Here is a 13,360-nt window from a genome sequence, read left to right as displayed (position 1 = left end):
ATGAGGGGATGTGTAGCAGCGGACTATGAGGGGATGTGTAGCAGCGGACTATGAGGGGATGTGTAGCAGCGGACTATGAGGGGATGTGTAGCAGCGGACTATGAGGGGATGTGTAGCAGCGGACTATGAGGGGATGTGCAGTAGCGGACTATGAGGGGATGTGTAGTAGCGGACTATGAGGGGATGTGTAGTAGCGGACTATGAGGGGATGTGCAGTAGCGGACTATGAGGAGATGTGTAGTAGCGGACTATGAGGGGATGTGCAGTAGCGGACTATGAGGAGATGTGTAGCAGCGGACTATGAGGGGATGTGCAGTAGCGGACTATGAGGGGATGTGTAGTAGCGGACTATGAGGGGATGTGTAGTAGCGGACTATGAGGGGATGTGCAGTAGCGGACTATGAGGAGATGTGTAGTAGCGGACTATGAGGGGATGTGCAGTAGCGGACTATGAGGGGATGTGTAGTAGCGGACTATGAGGGGATGTGTAGTAGCGGACTATGAGGAGATGTGTAGTAGCGGACTATGAGGGGATGTGTAGTAGCGGACTATGAGGGGATGTGCAGTAGCGGACTATGAGGGGAGTGTAATAGCGGACTATGAGGGGATGTGTAGTAGCGGACTATGAGGAGATGTGTAGCAGCGGACTATGAGGGGATGTGTAGTAGCGGACTATGAGGGGATGTGCAGTAGCGGACTATGAGGAGATGTGTAGTAGCGGACTATGAGGGGATGTGCAGTAGCGGACTATGAGGAGATGTGTAGTAGCGGACTATGAGGGGATGTGTAATAGCGGACTATGAGGGGATGTGTAGTAGCGGACTATGAGGGGATGTGTAGTAGCGCACTATGAGGGGATGTGTAGTAGCGGACTATGAGGGGATGTGTAGTAGCGGACTATGAGGGGATGTGCAGTAGCGGACTATGAGGGGATGTGTAGTAGCGGACTATGAGGGGATGTGTAGTAGCGGACCATGAGGGGATGTGTAGTAGCGGACCATGAGGGGAGTGTAATAGCGGACTATGAGGAGATGTGTAGCAGCGGACTATGAGGGGATGTGTAGTAGCGGACTATGAGGGGATGTGTAGTAGCGGACTATGAGGGGATGTGTAGTAGCGGAGTATGAGGGGATGTGCAGCAGCGGACTATGAGGGGATGTGTAGTAGCAGACTATGAGGGGATGTGTAGTAGCGGACTAACAGATGTGCAGTAGCGGACTATGAGGGGATGTGTAGTAGCGGACTATGAGGAGATGTGTAGTAGCGGACTATGAGGGGATGTGTAGTAGCGGACTATGAGGGGATGTGTAGTAGCGGACTATGAGGGGATGTGTAGTAGCGGACTATGAGGGGAGTGTAGTAGCGGACTATGAGGGGATGTGTAGTAGCGGACTATGAGGAGATGTGCAGTAGCGGACTATGAGGGGAGTGTAGTAGCGGACTATGAGGGGATGTGTAGTAACGGACTATGAGGGGATGTGTAGTAGCGGACTATGAGGAGATGTGTAGTAGCGGAATATGAGGAGATGTGTAGCAGCGGACTATGAGGAGATGTGTAGTAGCGGACTATGAGGGGAGTGTAGTAGCGGACTATGAGGGGATGTGTAGTAGCGGACTATGAGGGGAGTGTAGCAGCGGACTAACAGATGTGTAGTAGCGGACTATGAGGAGATGTGTAGTAGCGGACTATGAGGGGATGTGTAGTAGCGGACTATGAGGGGAGTGTAGTAGCGGACTATGAGGGGATGTGTAGTAGCGGACTATGAGGGGAGTGTAGTAGCGGACTAACAGATGTGTAGTAGCGGACTATGAGGAGATGTGTAGTAGCGGACTATGAGGGGATGTGTAGTAGTGGACTATGAGGGGAGTGTAGTAGCGGACTATGAGGGGAGTGTAGTAGCGGACTAACAGATGTGTAGTAGCGGACTATGAGGGGATGTGTAGTAGTGGACTATGAGGGGAGTGTAGTAGCGGACTATGAGGGGAGTGTAGTAGCGGACTAACAGATGTGCAGTAGCGGACTATGAGGAGATGTGTAGTAGCGGACTATGAGGGGATGTGTAGTAGTGGACTATGAGGGGAGTGTAGTAGCGGACTATGAGGGGAGTGTAGTAGCGGACTAACAGATGTGCAGTAGCGGACTATGAGGAGATGTGTAGTAGCGGACTATGAGGGGATGTGTAGTAGTGGACTATGAGGGGAGTGTAGTAGCGGACTATGAAGGGAGTGTAGTAGCGGACTAACAGATGTGTAGTAGCGGACTATGAGGAGATGTGTAGTAGCGGACTATGAGGGGATGTGCAGTAGTGGACTATGAGGGGAGTGTAGTAGCGGACTATGAGGAGATGTGTAGTAGCGGACTATGAGGGGATGTGCAGTAGTGGACTATGAGGGGAGTGTAGTAGCGGACTATGAGGAGATGTGTAGTAGCGGACTATGAGGGGATGTGCAGTAGCGGACTATGAGGGGATGTGTAGTAGCGGACTATGAGGGGATGTGTAGTAGCGGACCATGAGGGGATGTGTAGTAGCGGACCATGAGGGGAGTGTAATAGCGGACTATGAGGAGATGTGTAGCAGCGGACTATGAGGGGATGTGTAGTAGCGGACTATGAGGGGATGTGTAGTAGCGGACTATGAGGGGATGTGTAGTAGCGGAGTATGAGGGGATGTGCAGCAGCGGACTATGAGGGGATGTGTAGTAGCAGACTATGAGGGGATGTCTAGTAGCGGACTAACAGATGTGCAGTAGCGGACTATGAGGGGATGTGTAGTAGCGGACTATGAGGAGATGTGTAGTAGCGGACTATGAGGGGATGTGTAGTAGCGGACTATGAGGGGATGTGTAGTAGCGGACTATGAGGGGATGTGTAGTAGCGGACTATGAGGGGAGTGAAGTAGCGGACTATGAGGGGATGTGTAGTAGCGGACTATGAGGAGATGTGCAGTAGCGGACTATGAGGGGAGTGTAGTAGAGGACTATGAGGGGATGTGTAGTAACGGACTATGAGGGGATGTGTAGTAGCGGACTATGAGGAGATGTGTAGTAGCGGACTATGAGGAGATGTGTAGCAGCGGACTATGAGGAGATGTGTAGTAGCGGACTATGAGGGGAGTGTAGTAGCGGACTATGAGGGGAGTGTAGCAGCGGACTAACAGATGTGTAGTAGCGGACTATGAGGAGATGTGTAGTAGCGGACTATGAGGGGAGTGTAGTAGCGGACTATGAGGGGATGTGTAGTAGCGGACTATGAGGGGAGTGTAGTAGCGGACTAACAGATGTGTAGTAGCGGACTATGAGGAGATGTGTAGTAGCGGACTATGAGGGGATGTGTAGTAGTGGACTATGAGGGGAGTGTAGTAGCGGACTATGAGGGGAGTGTAGTAGCGGACTAACAGATGTGTAGTAGCGGACTATGAGGAGATGTGTAGTAGCGGACTATGAGGGGATGTGTAGTAGTGGACTATGAGGGGAGTGTAGTAGCGGACTATGAGGGGATGTGTAGTAGCGGACTAACAGATGTGTAGTAGCGGACTAACAGATGTGTAGTAGCGGACTATGAGGAGATGTGTAGTAGCGGACTATGAGGAGATGTGCAGTAGCGGACTATGAGGGGATGTGCAGTAGCGGACTATGAGGAGATGTGTAGTAGCGGACTATGAGGGGATGTGCAGTAGTGGACTATGAGGGGAGTGTAGTAGCGGACTATGAGGAGATGTGTAGTAGCGGACTATGAGGGGATGTGCAGTAGCGGACTATGAGGGGATGTGTAGTAGCGGACTATGAGGGGACGTGCAGCAGTTATGTCCTCGGCGTGTAGCACTTTGCCCGGACTTGTCCTCTCAGCCGGGGATTAGGCAGGAAGTTCACACTTTGCACTGAGGATTCCCCCCGCCAGCAGCAGCACGCGGCATTGTGGGGCTTGTAATCCTCCAGCAGAGCGGTGTGGCGGTCATCTGTGGTAAGCCATGTTGTAGGGCGCGGGGAGACGGCAGCCTGTTAACCCCTCGTCTGCCGGCGACCCACCAGCTCTGTGCCGCCGCTGCTGCTAGGAAATGGCGGGAAGCCGCCGCCGCCGCGCGCAGAGATTACCTCACGGGCTTGTGGCGGTGTGTGAGGAGGAGGAGGATGGCGGCCGCGTGCAGTTACTGCCTGGGAGCTATGAGGAGAGCTGACATGTCCTGTAATCCGGCATGTGCAGAGCATTATCCAGAGGGTTGTGTAGTTATATAATATGTCCCCCTCCTTCCCCTTCTATGCCAGTTACTGAGGAGGCCGCCCTGTAGGGCTCATTCACATTAATGGCAGAGATCCCATTCAGGGGCACAATGAGGCACTATTTTTCCTGTCAAATCTGGTAAAATGGCGTCCGGCCCGTATTGTAGTCCGTGGGGGCCGTTCGCCTCGGTTCTGTCAGAGCCGGTTATTAGAAACAACGGCCAATGGCGCATTACCGATACGGCCGCGGTCATGAGGCCTATACCCAGCTTCACACATTTGCGCACGCCAGGTCGCTGCGTTTTTGTGGAATGAACGATGCGTTGTGGCAAGTCGCTCATCTCCGTGCGGTAAGCAAAGAGCGCCGACTGCAATGGCGAATTAGTCCTAATGCGCTGCAGGTCCGATGTTTTTCTGGTGAAATGACGCCGCCTTTCCCGTATCTGCCTGCGTATTAATTTGTATAGCGCAGTGCGGACAGCGATGCGCCTTTGCACCAGCGAAGCCCTGGATCTGTGGCGACTCGCCGCAGGACGGACGGCTTCCATTGACTGCTATGGAGGCCGTCTGTCTGAAACTCGCCGTAGAATAGGACATGCTGCCATTTTTTATTTTTTTTTTCCCCCGTTCTTCACCGCGAGTAAAAAATCGCAGTTGATTTCCGCTCGTGGGCACGGAGAAGCATTTTGCGTAGCACGTCTATGAGGAGTATTTGCTGCGGGATCCCACAGTGCCCGTACGCCCGTGTGCAGCGGGCCGAAGGCTGCAGGCTGCGCTATTTGTTCTGTTAAAAAATGGACACCGAACGTAATTAACCCCTTCCCGCTCCATGACGTACCGGTACGTCATGGAGCAGCGGGGTATGTATGTGGCAACCTCTCTTCATACAGTGCGGGCGTCAGCTGTTTATCACAGCTGACACCCGCGGCAATCGCGGCTATTAACCATTTAAATGCCGCTGTCAATTCTGACAGCGGCATTTAAATCGGTCCCGCACGGCCCCCCTGCGGTGAGATCGGGGGAGCCGTGCAGGTGTCATGGCACCCGGGGGCCTTTAGAAAGGCCCCAGGGCTGCCTTACCAGACCGCCTACCAAGCCATCCCCGTGGGGTGGCTTGATAGACTGCCTGTTAAATGGCAGTATGATGTAATGCTATAGAATTACGTCATACTGCAGGAGTGATCAAAGCATCGCTAGTTGTAGTCCCCCAGGGGGACTTTAAAGTAAAGTTAAAAAAAAAAAATCAATAAAGTTTTTTTAATTGTAAAAAAAAAAAAAAGTTGTAAAAGTTTAAATCACCTCCGTTTTGCCATATCTATTATTAAAAAAATCAAAATCATAAAATAAAAATATGTATTTGGTATCGCCGCGTCCGTACAAGTCCGAACTATCAAAGTAGCGCATTATTTACCCCGCATAGTGAACGTCGTCCCCCAAAAAAAATAACGCCAAAAATGCACTTTTTTGGTTACCCTGTCTCCCAGAAAAAACGCAATAAAAAGCGATCAAAAAGTCGTATATATTCCAAATATTCCCAATTGGTACTAACGTAAACTACAGGACGTCCCGCAAAAAATGAGCCATCGCTGAACTACATCGACGGAAAAATAAAAAAGTTATTGCGCGCACAAAATGACTGCAGAAAATAATTGAAAAAAGTTAAATGTTTTGGAAAAAAAAAAAAGAATAGTACAATAAAAAAAACTATACAAGTTTGGTATCGTAGTAATCGTACCGACCCATAGAATAAAGTTATCATGTCGCTTTTGCTGCCGTTTGTGCGCCGTAGAAACAAGACGCACTAAAAGGTGGAGAAATGTCTTTTTTTTTCTTCATTTTACTCCACTTAGAATTTTTTAAGAGTTTTTCAGTACATTTTATGGTACTATAAATAACACCATTAAAAACTACAACTCGTCCCAGAAAAAAACAAGCCCTCATACAGCGACGTCGGTGGATAAATAAAGGAGTTACGATTTTTTTTGAAGGGGGGAGGAAAAAAAGAAAATGGAAAAAGAAAAAGGGGCCGCGTCATTAAAGGGGTTGTCCCGCAAAAGCAAGTGGAGGTAAACACTTCTGTATGGCCATATAAATGCACTTTGTAATATACATCGTGCATTAAATATTGGCCATACAGAAGTTATATACTTACCTACAGGGGTCCCCCCCCCCGTGTTGGTCCATGGCGCCGACCGAATCCTTCTCCTCGATTAGACGCGCTTGCGCAGTCTGCCTCTTCTGTCCCGTTGAATGGGGCCGCTCCAGCGTGCTCGCGCCGCACAGCTGGTCTGTATCACGCGGCGGAAATCCGCTGCGTTGCCCGCACCTATTAGGTTCTATTGCACCTAATAGCACAATGCTCATGGTGCGGCATTCTACCGTGGAATTCCGCCCCGTGAAATCACCCGACCTCACCCCCAGCATGTTCTATTTGCCGCGGGTGTACGCGCGGACCGCTTCCATTGCAGTCAATGGAAGCTGTCCATCACGCTATCTTCCGCTGTAGCACAGCGGAAGATAGCGTGAAAACGCTTCCCCGCCAGCCGCGTCATATGATGCTGTGGGCGTGTCATATGACGCTTCCGACATCATATGACGCTTTCGGCACATCACATGACACTGCCAGCGCGCCATGCGCTCTACTGCGCATCCGCGCCGGAGCGTCATGCGGGACGGCCGGCGGCGTATCTGGAGGTCAGTATGGGGTCTCTGGGGGCTTATTGTGACGGACTCCGCTCCGTCCCACATTGCAGCACCCATTGTTTTCAGTATGGCCCGGTACGGCGTGTGTGGCGCACGTGAGTGCGATGCGATTTGAGGTTTACCCATTGAAAACAATGGGAAACACTCCACGATCGCTACTTCCCCGCATTTTTATTACAAAGGCCTTGCATCTGCGGGAACATCACACATTGGTGAGCGAGTTTCACGGCCGGATATCGCACTCGCCTGTGTGAAATCGGCCTTCAAGCTCTCACATGAGCGTTTTGTATCATTCGGTAACAAATGTAACATTACTTTCAATTGTGCCTCTTACACAGAGCGTAAAATGCAAATGCAAAAAGGATCGCAGCACGCACTATCTTGGCGCATATTGTGCTCACGTACACACGTAGGTGGTGTATAGGAACTGCTGGCACGCAGCAAGTACCATGTATTGCATTGGCTGCTCCCGCATGGTGCGCTGTATTGAAACGCCCGTGTGAGAGGCCTGGATTCCACAATGCAAATCTGTTCATCAATGTAGCGGAATAGTGGATAAGATTGGGGTTGTCCAGTGCTGAACCAGCCTCAGGATAGGCCATTAATGATTTACAGGGCTCCTCTGGACTGCTGTCAGTGTATATGCAGCCTAAAGTTGACAGGTCTGTTGAATTCAGTGGCTGCAATACCACCATAGGCCACTGTGATGTGCACAGAGATGTCAGCTTCTTTGTTCCATACACTCTAACAGTGGCCTGGTAGATATCATATCGTTGGGGCCGCCAACAGCGGAACTTATTATGGACATATCCTGAGGATAGTTCACCACTGAACAATTACTTTAGCAAATTTTAGCCGCAAGTTTTTTTCCTGCAAGGTAATGATGTGGATTTTGACACTTTTTTTGCTGCGGATTTTTCCGCTGCACAAAATCTACAACACTTCCGCTATGTGTGAACGGGTCCTGTAACAGCTGATTAGTAGGGATGCTGAATGTTGGACTCCCCTTGATCTGATACTGATGGCCTGTCCTAAGGAGGGTCACTGTAAAGGGGTTGTCTCTATCTATTTTGCTGCAACAGGTGGACAGCTCCGAACATTGAGTAGTGGCCCGGGTTGGTACTGCAGGCTGAGTTCCCTTCTCCTTTGGACTGCAGTACTGGCCACTCTGCAATGTACAAAAGCTATCTGCTTTCTGCAGCAAAATTGCTAGAAGTGGGCAATCCCTTTACTAATAAATTCCCATTAAATTCTAGTTTAACCCCTTGAGTGGCGGGTTTCCTACGACCCTGTCGTGCCCACCAGGGCAGGTTTTTTAAATAGTCTAATCATTGAATTTCAACTAATTTTGCAGTTGCATTCCAAGAGCCATAACTTTTTCATTTTTCCATTGACCAGGCCATATGAGGGCTTGTTTTTTGCGGGACAAGTTGTACTTTTTGATGGCATCATTTTGGGGTATATATAATGTATTGCATAACTTTTTTAAAAACATTTGTAGGGAGATTGAGGGAAAAAAAATAAATTCTGCCATTTGTTTTTTGGATTTCATTTTTACGGCGTTCAACATGCAGAATAAATAATGTGATAACATTATTCTCTGAGTCAGCACCATTCTGGCGATAGCAAGTTTATACAGTTATGTTTCTGGGAGGAAAAAAAGAAATGGGGAAAAAAGAAAAAAAGGGGCCATGTCATTAAGGGGTTAAATAATGTACCAACTTCCTTCTCTGGGTCATTACGATGCAGGGATACCACATGTGTGATTTAATTTTACATTTTTTACAAAGTAAAGGGAGACAAGTGTTTTTATTTTTATTTTTTTTAATAATTTTTTTACTTGCGTTTTTTTTAAAACTTTTTTCTTTTGTCCCTTTAGGGGACTTCCACAGGGACCCATCAGGACCCCCTGATCACTTTCCGGGGGTCTGATGGTGACAGCCCTTTACATGCTGCAGTCACATAGACTGCAGCATGTAAAGGGTTAACACAGCAGAGATCGGAGGTTTTCTCTGATCTCTGCTGTAAGAGCTGGTGCCTGCTTGTCCTCTAACAGCTAAGCACCAGCTCTCCCTGCCACAGAGATCATCGGCTTGCTTCTGACAAGCCGATGGTCTCTATGGCAACCTGTAAACAAAGCAGGAGACTTAGAAGCAGGAGATTGCCGGCATATCGGCAATATCTTCTGCTTCTGTTGTTCAAAGCCCTTGCACTGCTCTGTGGGGGTCTGTGCAGGCAGAGCACAATGTCACAGCTTGTGGCATTGTGCTCTGCAGCTCCTATAGTGATACATAGCCCGGAAATCTTCCGGGCTATATCACTATCGGCAGTGGAGCTCGTCCCGGAAAATTTCCGGGCGTGCCACTCAAGGGGTTAAACGCGACCCTAAAGTACACATCGGGGTATTGGATATTTAGAAAATCCTTTTTCGAAAATCCTTACAAAGGAATTTTGAGTTAATTTAGAAGGGTCCACTGGCCTGGACCTTTTTTTATTAGCCTGATTGAAGATTGGCTACAATTGTCTCGCTCTGGAGGACTTGGCACATCTGTACGTTATATGGAGAACACATTCATTCATTGAGTGCTACATAATAATTTATTTCCCCTGCAGAAAAAATTAAATGTTTGCTGTCAGATTCCCCTACAGTTTTCAGCTGATCATTAGGGCAACACATATTTTAATTAAAAGATACTGTATACCAATTTCACCTAATGAGCGTCCCAAAACCTTAATGTACACCACTGTATAACGTCTGTAAATGCTATGGACACCTTTTGGGGGGTATTTTTTTCACTTAAAGGGGTAGTCCACTTATAAATTACTAAAAGCCTATGCTTAGGGTAGGCCTCCAATAGTGTATTGGCAGGCGTCTGCCACCCAGGACTGCCACTGATCAGCTGTTTACCAGACATTTAGGCTGCCTGTCCGTGGGCGTTGCGATATCGCGTGGCGGATCTCTGCCGTGGGAACCGCCGCCGAAGTCAGGAGCCAGCTCACTGATCTCCGCGGTGAGCCTATCTGACAGATAGGCTCACTGCGGAGAATCACGGCAATTCGCAGCATCTTGTGACTTTCTGGTTGCAAGCAGAGAATCTCTACGACTCTCCGCTCGTGGACAGGGGGCTGGGCTTTCCATAGCAGCGCTATAGAAAGCGTTCACTACGTTCACCACAGCCGGATTATTGCCGCGGGGAACACAGTGAAAATTCGCCTGTGGACAGGAACCCTTATGCTCATGCACTGGGCTGATTTCTGCAGGAAGAAGACTGCCCCTTTCCCACTGCAGTGGCCAGGCTTGGTATTACACACACTGATTTCACTCACTCCAATGGGAGCCTTATGTGTAACACCAAGCCTCGCCACTACCGTGGGCCAAATGAACAGCGAACTGGCGGCAGACCCCCACCAATCTACTATTGATGGTTTACCCTAAGGATAAAACATCAATAGTTTATAACTGGACAATCCCTTTAAGTGAAAGTACTTTTTGCTGACAACCTTTTTTTGCATCAGGGTTTAATTAAACATTATGCACTGTTTGTTTTCTGCAGCTTCTACATATCACTGTGTATTGGCACTGCAACGTCTCAGTAGGAGATTTGTCAGTGAGACTGGACAGACGGCTAACACTCCATTTAGATGGAACGATTATAATCGTTCAAGTGTTCAGTTTAAACACGGGCAAATGACTGATCAACAAGCGAGAATCATGAGGTTATCGCTTGTGGTTCAGTTTCAGCCGCCATAAAAACCACCATTGGCTCGGCAATTATCGTGCCATTCAGTGTTTCACCGATCATGCAGTCTAAACGGGCTGCCTGAGCGCGAACGAGCTGGTGATGACGTCATCATTTCGTTCCATCGGGCAAACGAGAATCGTGAGATTCTTGGCCTGTGTAAAAGGGATGTTAGTTTTCAACCCTTATCTCTTCTCTCCTGCACTTTTTGTCAGCTAATTTATGACCAAAACAAAGGTATAAACTATTTTTGTGATCATAAGTTATTGTGGCTGATAAAGAATGTGCAGTAGAGGAGAGAGCGGCCTCACCGACGGATCTCCTACTGAGACGCTGCAGTGCCTATATACAGTGATATGTAGAAGCTGCAGGAGACAATCGATGCAACATTTGTAATTAAACTCTATTGGAAAAATGATTGTCAGTCCAAAATACATGCATTGTAAGAAAAAAACAAAGGTGTCCATAGAAACAAAGTTGTCCATAGCCTTTAAGGGTTCGTATACGTTTGTTTCCTTTTAAAACTATAGAATGGATAATTTTTCCTATTATGGCGCAAAAGTAGCGCTGATTAGTAGCTACAGGTTACCGGACTTTTTGCATCTCCTAACGTCTAAGTAACCTATTGCATATTAAGTATTTGTTGATGTGTTTAGGCAAACGCCCCATCAATCACGTTGACTAAGATGCATTAGTGGTAATGTACACACGAGACGTAATAATGATGGATTAAGTTGCGTTTTCTTTTTTTTTCTGCTGTGAAACAGAAGACACCTTTTTTTTGTTTTTTCGCGAAACGGTTAAGCATTAAAAGTTGCTGCGTCCTGCAAAATTCCATGTTAAATAGCCCAGTTCTGCCTTTATTCTCATTTTACAGATACTTTCCCCCGATCACTCTTACGAGGCCAGTTTCTTTGTCAGATAAAGTAATACAAATGGCCGTATATTTGGCAGGAAGTGTTGCTGTTCAGGGCTGTTGATGGTGCGCTGTCTAATGCACTGTAGATACAACACCAATTCTGCTTTATAGTGACAGTGCTGCGGCAGCAGTTTTCTGTATCAGCCATTCTAACCTATCCGAAGGATTTTACAGAGCCTTCACAGCGATACTGAGATGATTGTTGGGGTTCATACAGTGAAATTTTGCCACGGATTCCACAGCAAATCCACGCCAGCCGAGTTTTCCATTCACTTAAATGGGAATCTGCGCCAAAGTATGTGTGATATATATATTTTTTTAATTTATTTAGTTATTTTTCCAGTTCACAGGTTTAAAATCCACATGCAGAAAAAAGTAATATGTCACTTCTTGATGTGGGTCCCACATTGTAAAATCTGCATGTAGATTTTGCTCATTGGGCTAAACCCATTTGTGCTTCCGCGGTTCAAAGCCATGAAAATCTGCATCAGAAATCCGCAGGAACCATGCAGATCTGACCCGGATTTTCAGTGAAATGCACTTCAGAAACATCAGATGCAGAAATAGGCCGTGTGAACATAGCCTTAGGCCTCATTCACACAGGCTGTCAAGAAATCAGTGTCAGATTTTGATGCCAATTGTCAATAGGGTAAATTTGTATCCTGCAGCCAAATGCAGTTTTAGGCTTCCTGCACAGATTTGCATTGCAGAATCCGGAGCGGGATTCTGAAGTCAATGGAGGCAAACCGCAGCATGTCCTGTCTCTGGGCGTTCCCTCACATTGCATCACACAGTGTTACTGATGGGGCTGGCGGCAGCATCGCACGGCGTGTTAGGTGCATGAGAGTGCGATATGAGTTTTCCCATTGAAAACAATGGGAGACATTCCGCGATCCTGACAGTTGTGGCGGAGGATCGCTACATCCCCAAAGTGATGTGAGGCGGTTTTGATATAAAAATGCCTTGCATCCGAGGGGAAATCATGTTGACGAGCGCGATATCAGGCCGAGTTTCACAGCCCGATATCGCACTCGCCCCTGTGAAGTTAGACTAAGGCCGGCTGCACACGGCCGTGACAGGCTCCGCCGCGGAATTCCGCGGCAAAGCCCGTCACGGCGCCCCCCAGAGACCCCATACTTACCTGCGGATCCGGCGTCCTCGGTCCCGCATGACGCTTCGGCCTGACACGCCGCAGCGTCATGTGACACGCCGGCTACGTCACATGACACGCCCACAGCGTCACATGAAGCGGCCGGCCGTGTCATATGACGCAGCGGGGAATCGGTTTCACGCTATCTTCCGCTGTGCTACCGCGGAACATACTGTGACGGACGGCTTCCATTGACTGCAATGGAAGCGGTCCGCGCGTACGCCCGCGGCACATAGAGCATGCCGCGGGTGAAGTCGGGTGATTTCACGGTGCAGAAATCTGCGGTGGAATTCTGCACCGTGAGCACTGAGCTATTAGGGGAAGGAGGCCTAAGGCTACTCTCACGCAGGCGTCTGTAAACCCAACACGTTTTAAAGCGCTTGTGAACTGCATTTTCAAACTTGTTTGAGAGCATTTTTTAACACTCCCCATTATGGCAATGGGTGATGAAATGTGTTAAAATTTGCTGAAACACACTGAAATAGAGCAAACAACGTTAGAAAATCGTGGCGTTAGAAATGCTGCCCTCGAACGCTCGTCTGAGAAGCCCGATTGAAATCAATAGAGTCGTTTTATAGCATTTAGCACAGTGTTTAAGTGTCGTGCTAAACACTGTAAAGAACGGCCCGT

At 48.3% G+C, this 13,360-nt stretch overlaps 1 protein-coding gene across 1 annotated transcript in view; it reads left to right on the top strand.

The window, feature by feature from the left end:
- The first annotated feature begins 3,839 nt into the window (after positions 1 to 3,839).
- MGMT (O-6-methylguanine-DNA methyltransferase) overlaps positions 3,840 to 13,360 on the top strand; it is a 410,306-nt gene continuing 400,785 nt past the window's right edge. The window contains exon 1 of the mRNA XM_066601218.1: positions 3,840 to 3,961. The gene's annotated coding sequence lies outside the window, so the exon portion shown is untranslated. The remainder of the gene's footprint in view (positions 3,962 to 13,360) is intronic.

This window comes from Eleutherodactylus coqui, chromosome 4, assembly GCF_035609145.1.
Source record: "Eleutherodactylus coqui strain aEleCoq1 chromosome 4, aEleCoq1.hap1, whole genome shotgun sequence".
NCBI classification, from domain to species: Eukaryota; Metazoa; Chordata; class Amphibia; order Anura; family Eleutherodactylidae; genus Eleutherodactylus; species Eleutherodactylus coqui.
The sequence above is the reverse complement of the archived record's forward strand: the minus strand, read 5'-3'. Positions and strand labels throughout refer to the sequence as shown.